The sequence below is a fragment of the Platichthys flesus genome, chromosome 7, assembly GCF_949316205.1.
Source record: "Platichthys flesus chromosome 7, fPlaFle2.1, whole genome shotgun sequence".
In the NCBI taxonomy this organism is placed as follows: domain Eukaryota; kingdom Metazoa; phylum Chordata; class Actinopteri; order Pleuronectiformes; family Pleuronectidae; genus Platichthys; species Platichthys flesus.
Window position 1 is genome coordinate 3,158,371 of NC_084951.1, and position 13,193 is coordinate 3,171,563.

A 13,193-nucleotide genomic window follows, 5' to 3' on the forward strand; every position below is an offset into this window, starting at 1 on the left:
TACCTTATTTATACATGTGAATCGCCACCATCATCAATAGCATGGTTGCTTTGTGACCATCCAAACTTGTTTTTTATTGTTATATAATGTTAAGGGAAAGACACTCAAGGTGCAATTTTCTCATAATATAGCAAGAAAAAAATCACTACAATAATTTAATAATGTCCTTCAGTAATAATGTCAGGGTTTCATATACTGTTTCTTCCTTCATGGTGAGTAATTTCTCCCTGCTCTTTCACCCTGCTCTCCAAATATGACATTTTTAGGGTGATATGTTAATTTGACATGAATATAGTAGTGTTTCGAATATCAAATGTCATTTGAATGTTCAATCTCATCCTCCACCTATGATGATCTCCGACTGAATATCCTTTCTTGCTTTGATTGCCAGTCTTTCCTGCTCATTCAAAAATGTGTCTCCTCTGAAGCAGGAGCAACACCAAGCTCTGATGGCAATACAGAGAATCATAACCATAACCAACACTTTCCTTTTATTTTGTGTCCATTGAAACTCATCTTTTGTTGTTGTTTATGTTAAATGAAAAGAATCTGAAGGTGCAATTTTATCATATTATTGCAAGAAACAAAATCATGACAATTTCCATCAGTAAGACTGTGAGGGTTTCATATACTGTTTCTTCCTTGATGGTGAGTAAACTCCCCGCTCTTTCATCCTTCTCTCCAAATAGGACATTTTGAGAGTGATAGGTTACTAGTGAATGAATAAAGTAGTGTTTCGACTATCAAAAGTCATTTAAATGTTCACTCTTTTCCTTCAGTGATGATGTGTGTGTGTTCCATAGCCTGGTTTTCTTTGATGCTGAGTCTTTCGTGCTCTTTCAAAGGTGCTTCTCCTTTAAAGCAGCAGCAACAGTCCCCTCTGCTGGTTGCAAAGAAAATTGTTAAAAGCTTACAGCACCTGGTATTCCCAGGCGGTCTCCCATCCAAGTACTAACCAGGCCCGACCCTGCTTAGCTTCCGAGATCGGACGAGATCGGGCGTGTTCAGGGTGGTATGGCCGTAAGCGATTAACTCGACCCACAATACCTTATTTATACATGTGAATCGCCACCATCATCAATAGCATGGTTGCTTTGTGACCATCCAAACTTGTTTTTTATTGTTATATAATGTTAAGGAAAAGACACTCAAGGTGCAATTTTCTCATAATATGGAAAGAAAAAAATCACTACAATAATTTAATAATGTCCTTCAGTAATAATGTCAGGGTTTCATATACTGTTTCTTCCTTCATGGTGAGTAATTTCTCCCTGCTCTTTCACCCTGCTCTCCAAATATGACATTTTTAGGGTGATATGTTAATTTGACATGAATATAGTAGTGTTTCGAATATCAAATGTCATTTGAATGTTCAATCTCATCCTCCACCTATGATGATCTCCGACTGAATATCCTTTCTTGCTTTGATTGCCAGTCTTTCCTGCTCATTCAAAAATGTGTCTCCTCTGAAGCAGGAGCAACACCAAGCTCTGATGGCAATACAGAGAATCATAACCATAACCAACACTTTCCTTTTATTTTGTTTCCATTGAAACTCATCTTTTGTTGTTGTTTATCTTAAATGAAAAGAATCTGAAGGTGCAATTTTATCATATTATTGCAAGAAACAAAATCATGACAATTTCCATCAGTAAGACTGTGTGGGTTTCATATACTGTTTCTTCCTTGATGGTGAGTAAACTCCCCGCTCTTTCATCCTTCTCTCCAAATAGGACATTTTGAGAGTGATAGGTTACTAGTGCATGAATAAAGTAGTGTTTCGACTATCAAAAGTCATTTAAATGTTCACTCTTTTCCTTCAGTGATGATGTGTGTGTGTTCCATAGCCTGGTTTTCTTTGATGCTGAGTCTTTCGTGCTCTTTCAAAGGTGCTTCTCCTTTAAAGCAGCAGCAACAGTCCCCTCTGCTGGTTGCAAAGAAAAATGTTAAAAGCTTACAGCACCTGGTATTCCCAGGCGGTCTCCCATCCAAGTACTAACCAGGCCCGACCCTGCTTAGCTTCCGAGATCGGACGAGATCGGGCGTGTTCAGGGTGGTATGGCCGTAAGCGATTAACTCGACCCACAATACCTTATTTATACATGTGAATCGCCACCATCATCAATAGCATGGTTGCTTTGTGACCATCCAAACTTGTTTTTTATTGTTATATAATGTTAAGGAAAAGACACTCAAGGTGCAATTTTCTCATAATATAGCAAGAAAAAAATCACTACAATAATTTAATAATGTCCTTCAGTAATAATGTCAGGGTTTCATATACTGTTTCTTCCTTCATGGTGAGTAATTTCTCCCTGCTCTTTCACCCTGCTCTCCAAATATGACATTTTTAGGGTGATATGTTAATTTGACATGAATATAGTAGTGTTTCGAATATCAAATGTCATTTGAATGTTCAATCTCATCCTCCACCTATGATGATCTCCGACTGAATATCCTTTCTTGCTTTGATTGCCAGTCTTTCCTGCTCATTCAAAAATGTGTCTCCTCTGAAGCAGGAGCAACACCAAGCTCTGATGGCAATACAGAGAATCATAACCATAACCAACACTTTCCTTTTATTTTGTGTCCATTGAAACTCATCTTTTGTTGTTGTTTATCTTAAATGAAAAGAATCTGAAGGTGCAATTTTATCATATTATTGCAAGAAACAAAATCATGACAATTTCCATCAGTAAGACTGTGAGGGTTTCATATACTGTTTCTTCCTTGATGGTGAGTAAACTCCCCGCTCTTTCATCCTTCTCTCCAAATAGGACATTTTGAGAGTGATAGGTTACTAGTGCATGAATAAAGTAGTGTTTCGACTATCAAAAGTCATTTAAATGTTCACTCTTTTCCTTCAGTGATGATGTGTGTGTGTTCCATAGCCTGGTTTTCTTTGATGCTGAGTCTTTCGTGCTCTTTCAAAGGTGCTTCTCCTTTAAAGCAGCAGCAACAGTCCCCTCTGCTGGTTGCAAAGAAAATTGTTAAAAGCTTACAGCACCTGGTATTCCCAGGCGGTCTCCCATCCAAGTACTAACCAGGCCCGACCCTGCTTAGCTTCCGAGATCGGACGAGATCGGGCGTGTTCAGGGTGGTATGGCCGTAAGCGATTAACTCGACCCACAATACCTTATTTATACATGTGAATCGCCACCATCATCAATAGCATGGTTGCTTTGTGACCATCCAAACTTGTTTTTTATTGTTATATAATGTTAAGGAAAAGACACTCAAGGTGCATTTTTCTCATAATATAGCAAGAAAAAAATCACTACAATAATTTAATAATGTCCTTCAGTAATAATGTCAGGGTTGCATATACTGTTTCTTCCTTCATGGTGAGTAATTTCTCCCTGCTCTTTCACCCTGCTCTCCAAATATGACATTTTTAGGGTGATATGTTAATTTGACATGAATATAGTAATGTTTCGAATATCAAATGTCATTTGAATGTTCAATCTCATCCTCCACCTATGATGATCTCCGACTGAATATCCTTTCTTGCTTTGATTGCCAGTCTTTCCTGCTCATTCAAAAATGTGTCTCCTCTGAAGCAGGAGCAACACCAAGCTCTGATGGCAATACAGAGAATCATAACCATAACCAACACTTTCCTTTTATTTTGTGTCCATTGAAACTCATCTTTTGTTGTTGTTTATCTTAAATGAAAAGAATCTGAAGGTGCAATTTTATCATATTATTGCAAGAAACAAAATCATGACAATTTCCATCAGTAAGACTGTGAGGGTTTCATATACTGTTTCTTCCTTGATGGTGAGTAAACTCCCCGCTCTTTCATCCTTCTCTCCAAATAGGACATTTTGAGAGTGATAGGTTACTAGTGCATGAATAAAGTAGTGTTTCGACTATCAAAAGTCATTTAAATGTTCACTCTTTTCCTTCAGTGATGATGTGTGTGTGTTCCATAGCCTGGTTTTCTTTGATGCTGAGTCTTTCGTGCTCTTTCAAAGGTGCTTCTCCTTTAAAGCAGCAGCAACAGTCCCCTCTGCTGGTTGCAAAGAAAATTGTTAAAAGCTTACAGCACCTGGTATTCCCAGGCGGTCTCCCATCCAAGTACTAACCAGGCCCGACCCTGCTTAGCTTCCGAGATCGGACGAGATCGGGCGTGTTCAGGGTGGTATGGCCGTAAGCGATTAACTCGACCCACAATACCTTATTTATACATGTGAATCGCCACCATCATCAATAGCATGGTTGCTTTGTGACCATCCAAACTTGTTTTTTATTGTTATATAATGTTAAGGAAAAGACACTCAAGGTGCAATTTTCTCATAATATAGCAAGAAAAAAATCACTACAATAATTTAATAATGTCCTTCAGTAATAATGTCAGGGTTGCATATACTGTTTCTTCCTTCATGGTGAGTAATTTCTCCCTGCTCTTTCACCCTGCTCTCCAAATATGACATTTTTAGGGTGATATGTTAATTTGACATGAATATAGTAATGTTTCGAATATCAAATGTCATTTGAATGTTCAATCTCATCCTCCACCTATGATGATCTCCGACTGAATATCCTTTCTTGCTTTGATTGCCAGTCTTTCCTGCTCATTCAAAAATGTGTCTCCTCTGAAGCAGGAGCAACACCAAGCTCTGATGGCAATACAGAGAATCATAACCATAACCAACACTTTCCTTTTATTTTGTGTCCATTGAAACTCATCTTTTGTTGTTGTTTATCTTAAATGAAAAGAATCTGAAGGTGCAATTTTACCATATTATTGCAAGAAACAAAATCATGACAATTTCCATCAGTAAGACTGTGAGGGTTTCATATACTGTTTCTTCCTTGATGGTGAGTAAACTCCCCGCTCTTTCATCCTTCTCTCCAAATAGGACATTTTGAGAGTGATAGGTTACTAGTGCATGAATAAAGTAGTGTTTCGACTATCAAAAGTCATTTAAATGTTCACTCTTTTCCTTCAGTGATGATGTGTGTGTGTTCCATAGCCTGGTTTTCTTTGATGCTGAGTCTTTCGTGCTCTTTCAAAGGTGCTTCTCCTTTAAAGCAGCAGCAACAGTCCCCTCTGCTGGTTGCAAAGAAAATTGTTAAAAGCTTACAGCACCTGGTATTCCCAGGCGGTCTCCCATCCAAGTACTAACCAGGCCCGACCCTGCTTAGCTTCCGAGATCGGACGAGATCGGGCGTGTTCAGGGTGGTATGGCCGTAAGCGATTAACTGGACCCACAATACCTTATTTATACATGTGAATCGCCACCATCATCAATAGCATGGTTGCTTTGTGACCATCCAAACTTGTTTTTTATTGTTATATAATGTTAAGGAAAAGACACTCAAGGTGCAATTTTCTCATAATAAAGCAAGAAAAAAATCACTACAATAATTTAATAATGTCCTTCAGTAATAATGTCAGGGTTGCACATACTGTTTCTTCCTTCATGGTGAGTAATTTCTCCCTGCTCTTTCACCCTGCTCTCCAAATATGACATTTTTAGGGTGATATGTTAATTTGACATGAATATAGTAGTGTTTCGAATATCAAATGTCATTTGAATGTTCAATCTCATCCTCCACCTATGATGATCTCCGACTGAATATCCTTTCTTGCTTTGATTGCCAGTCTTTCCTGCTCATTCAAAAATGTGTCTCCTCTGAAGCAGGAGCAACACCAAGCTCTGATGGCAATACAGAGAATCATAACCATAACCAACACTTTCCTTTTATTTTGTGTCCATTGAAACTCATCTTTTGTTGTTGTTTATCTTAAATGAAAAGAATCTGAAGGTGCAATTTTATCATATTATTGCAAGAAACAAAATCATGACAATTTCCATCAGTAAGACTGTGAGGGTTTCATATACTGTTTCTTCCTTGATGGTGAGTAAACTCCCCGCTCTTTCATCCTTCTCTCCAAATAGGACATTTTGAGAGTGATAGGTTACTAGTGCATGAATAAAGTAGTGTTTCGACTATCAAAAGTCATTTAAATGTTCACTCTTTTCCTTCAGTGATGATGTGTGTGTGTTCCATAGCCTGGTTTTCTTTGATGCTGAGTCTTTCGTGCTCTTTCAAAGGTGCTTCTCCTTTAAAGCAGCAGCAACAGTCCCCTCTGCTGGTTGCAAAGAAAATTGTTAAAAGCTTACAGCACCTGGTATTCCCAGGCGGTCTCCCATCCAAGTACTAACCAGGCCCGACCCTGCTTAGCTTCCGAGATCGGACGAGATCGGGCGTGTTCAGGGTGGTATGGCCGTAAGCGATTAACTCTACCCACAATACCTTATTTATACATGTGAATCGCCACCATCATCAATAGCATGGTTGCTTTGTGACCATCCAAACTTGTTTTTTATTGTTATATAATGTTAAGGAAAAGACACTCAAGGTGCAATTTTCTCATAATATAGCAAGAAAAAAATCACTACAATAATTTAATAATGTCCTTCAGTAATAATGTCAGGGTTGCACATACTGTTTCTTCCTTCATGGTGAGTAATTTCTCCCTGCTCTTTCACCCTGCTCTCCAAATATGACATTTTTAGGGTGATATGTTAATTTGACATGAATATAGTAGTGTTTCGAATATCAAATGTCATTTGAATGTTCAATCTCATCCTCCACCTATGATGATCTCCGACTGAATATCCTTTCTTGCTTTGATTGCCAGTCTTTCCTGCTCATTCAAAAATGTGTCTCCTCTGAAGCAGGAGCAACACCAAGCTCTGATGGCAATACAGAGAATCATAACCATAACCAACACTTTCCTTTTATTTTGTGTCCATTGAAACTCATCTTTTGTTGTTGTTTATCTTAAATGAAAAGAATCTGAAGGTGCAATTTTATCATATTATTGCAAGAAACAAAATCATGACAATTTCCATCAGTAAGACTGTGAGGGTTTCATATACTGTTTCTTCCTTGATGGTGAGTAAACTCCCCGCTCTTTCATCTTTCTCTCCAAATAGGACATTTTGAGAGTGATAGGTTACTAGTGCATGAATAAAGTAGTGTTTCGACTATCAAAAGTCATTTAAATGTTCACTCTTTTCCTTCAGTGATGATGTGTGTGTGTTCCATAGCCTGGTTTTCTTTGATGCTGAGTCTTTCGTGCTCTTTCAAAGGTGCTTCTCCTTTAAAGCAGCAGCAACAGTCCCCTCTGCTGGTTGCAAAGAAAATTGTTAAAAGCTTACAGCACCTGGTATTCCCAGGCGGTCTCCCATCCAAGTACTAACCAGGCCCGACCCTGCTTAGCTTCCGAGATCGGACGAGATCGGGCGTGTTCAGGGTGGTATGGCCGTAAGCAATTATCTCGACCCACAATACCTTATTTATACATGTGAATCGCCACCATCATCAATAGCATGGTTGCTTTGTGACCATCCAAACTTGTTTTTTATTGTTATATAATGTTAAGGAAAAGACACTCACGGTGCAATTTTCTCATAATATAGCAAGAAAAAAATCACTACAATAATTTAATAATGTCCTTCAGTAATAATGTCAGGGTTTCATATACTGTTTCTTCCTTCATGGTGAGTAATTTCTCCCTGCTCTTTCACCCTTCTCTCCAAATATGACATTTTTAGGGTGATATGTTAATTTGACATGAATATAGTAGTGTTTCGAATATCAAATGTCATTTGAATGTTCAATCTCATCCTCCACCTATGATGATCTCCGACTGAATATCCTTTCTTGCTTTGATTGCCAGTCTTTCCTGCTCATTCAAAAATGTGTCTCCTCTGAAGCAGGAGCAACACCAAGCTCTGATGGCAATACAGAGAATCATAACCATAACCAACACTTTCCTTTTATTTTGTGTCCATTGAAACTCATCTTTTGTTGTTGTTTATCTTAAATGAAAAGAATCTGAAGGTGCAATTTTATCATATTATTGCAAGAAACAAAATCATGACAATTTCCATCAGTAAGACTGTGAGGGTTTCATATACTGTTTCTTCCTTGATGGTGAGTAAACTCCCCGCTCTTTCATCCTTCTCTCCAAATAGGACATTTTGAGAGTGATAGGTTACTAGTGCATGAATAAAGTAGTGTTTCGACTATCAAAAGTCATTTAAATGTTCACTCTTTTCCTTCAGTGATGATGTGTGTGTGTTCCATAGCCTGGTTTTCTTTGATGCTGAGTCTTTCGTGCTCTTTCAAAGGTGCTTCTCCTTTAAAGCAGCAGCAACAGTCCCCTCTGCTGGTTGCAAAGAAAATTGTTAAAAAGTTACAGCACCTGGTATTCCCAGGCGGTCTCCCATCCAAGTACTAACCAGGCCCGACCCTGCTTAGCTTCCGAGATCGGACGAGATCGGGCGTGTTCAGGGTGGTATGGCCGTAAGCGATTAACTCGACCCACAATACCTTATTTATACATGTGAATCGCCACCATCATCAATAGCATGGTTGCTTTGTGACCATCCAAACTTGTTTTTTATTGTTATATAATGTTAAGGAAAAGACACTCAAGGTGCAATTTTCTCATAATATAGCAAGAAAAAAATCACTACAATAATTTAATAATGTCCTTCAGTAATAATGTCAGGGTTGCATATACTGTTTCTTCCTTCATGGTGAGTAATTTCTCCCTGCTCTTTCACCCTGCTCTCCAAATATGACATTTTTAGGGTGATATGTTAATTTGACATGAATATAGTAGTGTTTCGAATATCAAATGTCATTTGAATGTTCAATCTCATCCTCCACCTATGATGATCTCCGACTGAATATCCTTTCTTGCTTTGATTGCCAGTCTTTCCTGCTCATTCAAAAATGTGTCTCCTCTGAAGCAGGAGCAACACCAAGCTCTGATGGCAATACAGAGAATCATAACCATAACCAACACTTTCCTTTTATTTTGTGTCCATTGAAACTCATCTTTTGTTGTTGTTTATCTTAAATGAAAAGAATCTGAAGGTGCAATTTTATCATATTATTGCAAGAAACAAAATCATGACAATTTCCATCAGTAAGACTGTGAGGGTTTCATATACTGTTTCTTCCTTGATGGTGAGTAAACTCCCCGCTCTTTCATCCTTCTCTCCAAATAGGACATTTTGAGAGTGATAGGTTACTAGTGCATGAATAAAGTAGTGTTTCGACTATCAAAAGTCATTTAAATGTTCACTCTTTTCCTTCAGTGATGATGTGTGTGTGTTCCATAGCCTGGTTTTCTTTGATGCTGAGTCTTTCGTGCTCTTTCAAAGGTGCTTCTCCTTTAAAGCAGCAGCAACAGTCCCCTCTGCTGGTTGCAAAGAAAATTGTTAAAAAGTTACAGCACCTGGTATTCCCAGGCGGTCTCCCATCCAAGTACTAACCAGGCCCGACCCTGCTTAGCTTCCGAGATCGGACGAGATCGGGCGTGTTCAGGGTGGTATGGCCGTAAGCGATTAACTCGACCCACAATACCTTATTTATACATGTGAATCGCCACCATCATCAATAGCATGGTTGCTTTGTGACCATCCAAACTTGTTTTTTATTGTTATATAATGTTAAGGAAAAGACACTCAAGGTGCAATTTTCTCATAATATAGCAAGAAAAAAATCACTACAATAATTTAATAATGTCCTTCAGTAATAATGTCAGGGTTGCACATACTGTTTCTTCCTTCATGGTGAGTAATTTCTCCCTGCTCTTTCACCCTGCTCTCCAAATATGACATTTTTAGGGTGATATGTTAATTTGACATGAATATAGTAGTGTTTCGAATATCAAATGTCATTTGAATGTTCAATCTCATCCTCCACCTATGATGATCTCCGACTGAATATCCTTTCTTGCTTTGATTGCCAGTCTTTCCTGCTCATTCAAAAATGTGTCTCCTCTGAAGCAGGAGCAACACCAAGCTCTGATGGCAATACAGAGAATCATAACCATAACCAACACTTTCCTTTTATTTTGTGTCCATTGAAACTCATCTTTTGTTGTTGTTTATCTTAAATGAAAAGAATCTGAAGGTGCAATTTTATCATATTATTGCAAGAAACAAAATCATGACAATTTCCATCAGTAAGACTGTGAGGGTTTCATATACTGTTTCTTCCTTGATGGTGAGTAAACTCCCCGCTCTTTCATCTTTCTCTCCAAATAGGACATTTTGAGAGTGATAGGTTACTAGTGCATGAATAAAGTAGTGTTTCGACTATCAAAAGTCATTTAAATGTTCACTCTTTTCCTTCAGTGATGATGTGTGTGTGTTCCATAGCCTGGTTTTCTTTGATGCTGAGTCTTTCGTGCTCTTTCAAAGGTGCTTCTCCTTTAAAGCAGCAGCAACAGTCCCCTCTGCTGGTTGCAAAGAAAATTGTTAAAAGCTTACAGCACCTGGTATTCCCAGGCGGTCTCCCATCCAAGTACTAACCAGGCCCGACCCTGCTTAGCTTCCGAGATCGGACGAGATCGGGCGTGTTCAGGGTGGTATGGCCGTAAGCAATTATCTCGACCCACAATACCTTATTTATACATGTGAATCGCCACCATCATCAATAGCATGGTTGCTTTGTGACCATCCAAACTTGTTTTTTATTGTTATATAATGTTAAGGAAAAGACACTCACGGTGCAATTTTCTCATAATATAGCAAGAAAAAAATCACTACAATAATTTAATAATGTCCTTCAGTAATAATGTCAGGGTTTCATATACTGTTTCTTCCTTCATGGTGAGTAATTTCTCCCTGCTCTTTCACCCTTCTCTCCAAATATGACATTTTTAGGGTGATATGTTAATTTGACATGAATATAGTAGTGTTTCGAATATCAAATGTCATTTGAATGTTCAATCTCATCCTCCACCTATGATGATCTCCGACTGAATATCCTTTCTTGCTTTGATTGCCAGTCTTTCCTGCTCATTCAAAAATGTGTCTCCTCTGAAGCAGGAGCAACACCAAGCTCTGATGGCAATACAGAGAATCATAACCATAACCAACACTTTCCTTTTATTTTGTGTCCATTGAAACTCATCTTTTGTTGTTGTTTATCTTAAATGAAAAGAATCTGAAGGTGCAATTTTATCATATTATTGCAAGAAACAAAATCATGACAATTTCCATCAGTAAGACTGTGAGGGTTTCATATACTGTTTCTTCCTTGATGGTGAGTAAACTCCCCGCTCTTTCATCCTTCTCTCCAAATAGGACATTTTGAGAGTGATAGGTTACTAGTGCATGAATAAAGTAGTGTTTCGACTATCAAAAGTCATTTAAATGTTCACTCTTTTCCTTCAGTGATGATGTGTGTGTGTTCCATAGCCTGGTTTTCTTTGATGCTGAGTCTTTCGTGCTCTTTCAAAGGTGCTTCTCCTTTAAAGCAGCAGCAACAGTCCCCTCTGCTGGTTGCAAAGAAAATTGTTAAAAAGTTACAGCACCTGGTATTCCCAGGCGGTCTCCCATCCAAGTACTAACCAGGCCCGACCCTGCTTAGCTTCCGAGATCGGACGAGATCGGGCGTGTTCAGGGTGGTATGGCCGTAAGCGATTAACTCGACCCACAATACCTTATTTATACATGTGAATCGCCACCATCATCAATAGCATGGTTGCTTTGTGACCATCCAAACTTGTTTTTTATTGTTATATAATGTTAAGGAAAAGACACTCAAGGTGCAATTTTCTCATAATATAGCAAGAAAAAAATCACTACAATAATTTAATAATGTCCTTCAGTAATAATGTCAGGGTTGCATATACTGTTTCTTCCTTCATGGTGAGTAATTTCTCCCTGCTCTTTCACCCTGCTCTCCAAATATGACATTTTTAGGGTGATATGTTAATTTGACATGAATATAGTAGTGTTTCGAATATCAAATGTCATTTGAATGTTCAATCTCATCCTCCACCTATGATGATCTCCGACTGAATATCCTTTCTTGCTTTGATTGCCAGTCTTTCCTGCTCATTCAAAAATGTGTCTCCTCTGAAGCAGGAGCAACACCAAGCTCTGATGGCAATACAGAGAATCATAACCATAACCAACACTTTCCTTTTATTTTGTGTCCATTGAAACTCATCTTTTGTTGTTGTTTATCTTAAATGAAAAGAATCTGAAGGTGCAATTTTATCATATTATTGCAAGAAACAAAATCATGACAATTTCCATCAGTAAGACTGTGAGGGTTTCATATACTGTTTCTTCCTTGATGGTGAGTAAACTCCCCGCTCTTTCATCCTTCTCTCCAAATAGGACATTTTGAGAGTGATAGGTTACTAGTGCATGAATAAAGTAGTGTTTCGACTATCAAAAGTCATTTAAATGTTCACTCTTTTCCTTCAGTGATGATGTGTGTGTGTTCCATAGCCTGGTTTTCTTTGATGCTGAGTCTTTCGTGCTCTTTCAAAGGTGCTTCTCCTTTAAAGCAGCAGCAACAGTCCCCTCTGCTGGTTGCAAAGAAAATTGTTAAAAGCTTACAGCACCTGGTATTCCCAGGCGGTCTCCCATCCAAGTACTAACCAGGCCCGACCCTGCTTAGCTTCCGAGATCGGACGAGATCAGGCGTGTTCAGGGTGGTATGGCCGTAAGCGATTAACTCGACCCACAATACCTTATTTATACATGTGAATCGCCACCATCATCAATAGCATGGTTGCTTTGTGACCATCCAAACTTGTTTTTTATTGTTATATAATGTTAAGGAAAAGACACTCAAGGTGCAATTTTCTCATAATATAGCAAGAAAAAAATCACTACAATAATTTAATAATGTCCTTCAGTAATAATGTCAGGGTTGCACATACTGTTTCTTCCTTCATGGTGAGTAATTTCTCCCTGCTCTTTCACCCTGCTCTCCAAATATGACATTTTTAGGGTGATATGTTAATTTGACATGAATATAGTAGTGTTTCGAATATCAAATGTCATTTGAATGTTCAATCTCATCCTCCACCTATGATGATCTCCGACTGAATATCCTTTCTTGCTTTGATTGCCAGTCTTTCCTGCTCATTCAAAAATGTGTCTCCTCTGAAGCAGGAGCAACACCAAGCTCTGATGGCAATACAGAGAATCATAACCATAACCAACACTTTCCTTTTATTTTGTGTCCATTGAAACTCATCTTTTGTTGTTGTTTATCTTAAATGAAAAGAATCTGAAGGTGCAATTTTATCATATTATTGCAAGAAACAAAATCATGACAATTTCCATCAGTAAGACTGTGAGGGTTTCATATACTGTTTCTTCCTTGATGGTGAGTAAACTCCCCGC

General features: G+C 38.3%; 12 non-coding genes across 12 annotated transcripts; all 12 read right to left on the bottom strand.

Moving 5' to 3' along the window:
- Window positions 1-907: 907 nt before the first annotated feature.
- LOC133957471 (5S ribosomal RNA) lies at window positions 908-1,026 on the bottom strand. Its single transcript, XR_009921260.1, has one exon. It is a non-coding gene; the product is annotated as a 5S ribosomal RNA (ribosomal RNA).
- Window positions 1,027-1,951: 925 nt separating this feature from the next.
- On the bottom strand, window positions 1,952-2,070 carry LOC133957472 (5S ribosomal RNA). Its single transcript, XR_009921261.1, has one exon. It is a non-coding gene; the product is annotated as a 5S ribosomal RNA (ribosomal RNA).
- Window positions 2,071-2,995: 925 nt separating this feature from the next.
- LOC133957473 (5S ribosomal RNA) lies at window positions 2,996-3,114 on the bottom strand. Its single transcript, XR_009921262.1, has one exon. It is a non-coding gene; the product is annotated as a 5S ribosomal RNA (ribosomal RNA).
- Window positions 3,115-4,039: 925 nt separating this feature from the next.
- LOC133957474 (5S ribosomal RNA) lies at window positions 4,040-4,158 on the bottom strand. The gene has a single exon (XR_009921263.1). It is a non-coding gene; the product is annotated as a 5S ribosomal RNA (ribosomal RNA).
- Window positions 4,159-5,083: 925 nt separating this feature from the next.
- LOC133957476 (5S ribosomal RNA) lies at window positions 5,084-5,202 on the bottom strand. The gene has a single exon (XR_009921265.1). It is a non-coding gene; the product is annotated as a 5S ribosomal RNA (ribosomal RNA).
- A 925-nt stretch (window positions 5,203-6,127) lies between these two features.
- LOC133957477 (5S ribosomal RNA) lies at window positions 6,128-6,246 on the bottom strand. The gene has a single exon (XR_009921266.1). It is a non-coding gene; the product is annotated as a 5S ribosomal RNA (ribosomal RNA).
- Window positions 6,247-7,171: 925 nt separating this feature from the next.
- On the bottom strand, window positions 7,172-7,290 carry LOC133957478 (5S ribosomal RNA). Its single transcript, XR_009921267.1, has one exon. It is a non-coding gene; the product is annotated as a 5S ribosomal RNA (ribosomal RNA).
- Window positions 7,291-8,215: 925 nt separating this feature from the next.
- Window positions 8,216-8,334, bottom strand: LOC133957786 (5S ribosomal RNA). Its single transcript, XR_009921557.1, has one exon. It is a non-coding gene; the product is annotated as a 5S ribosomal RNA (ribosomal RNA).
- Window positions 8,335-9,259: 925 nt separating this feature from the next.
- On the bottom strand, window positions 9,260-9,378 carry LOC133957787 (5S ribosomal RNA). Its single transcript, XR_009921558.1, has one exon. It is a non-coding gene; the product is annotated as a 5S ribosomal RNA (ribosomal RNA).
- Window positions 9,379-10,303: 925 nt separating this feature from the next.
- Window positions 10,304-10,422, bottom strand: LOC133957479 (5S ribosomal RNA). The gene has a single exon (XR_009921268.1). It is a non-coding gene; the product is annotated as a 5S ribosomal RNA (ribosomal RNA).
- Window positions 10,423-11,347: 925 nt separating this feature from the next.
- On the bottom strand, window positions 11,348-11,466 carry LOC133957788 (5S ribosomal RNA). Its single transcript, XR_009921559.1, has one exon. It is a non-coding gene; the product is annotated as a 5S ribosomal RNA (ribosomal RNA).
- A 925-nt stretch (window positions 11,467-12,391) lies between these two features.
- LOC133957696 (5S ribosomal RNA) lies at window positions 12,392-12,510 on the bottom strand. The gene has a single exon (XR_009921473.1). It is a non-coding gene; the product is annotated as a 5S ribosomal RNA (ribosomal RNA).
- Between the last annotated feature and the right edge of the window lie 683 nt (window positions 12,511-13,193).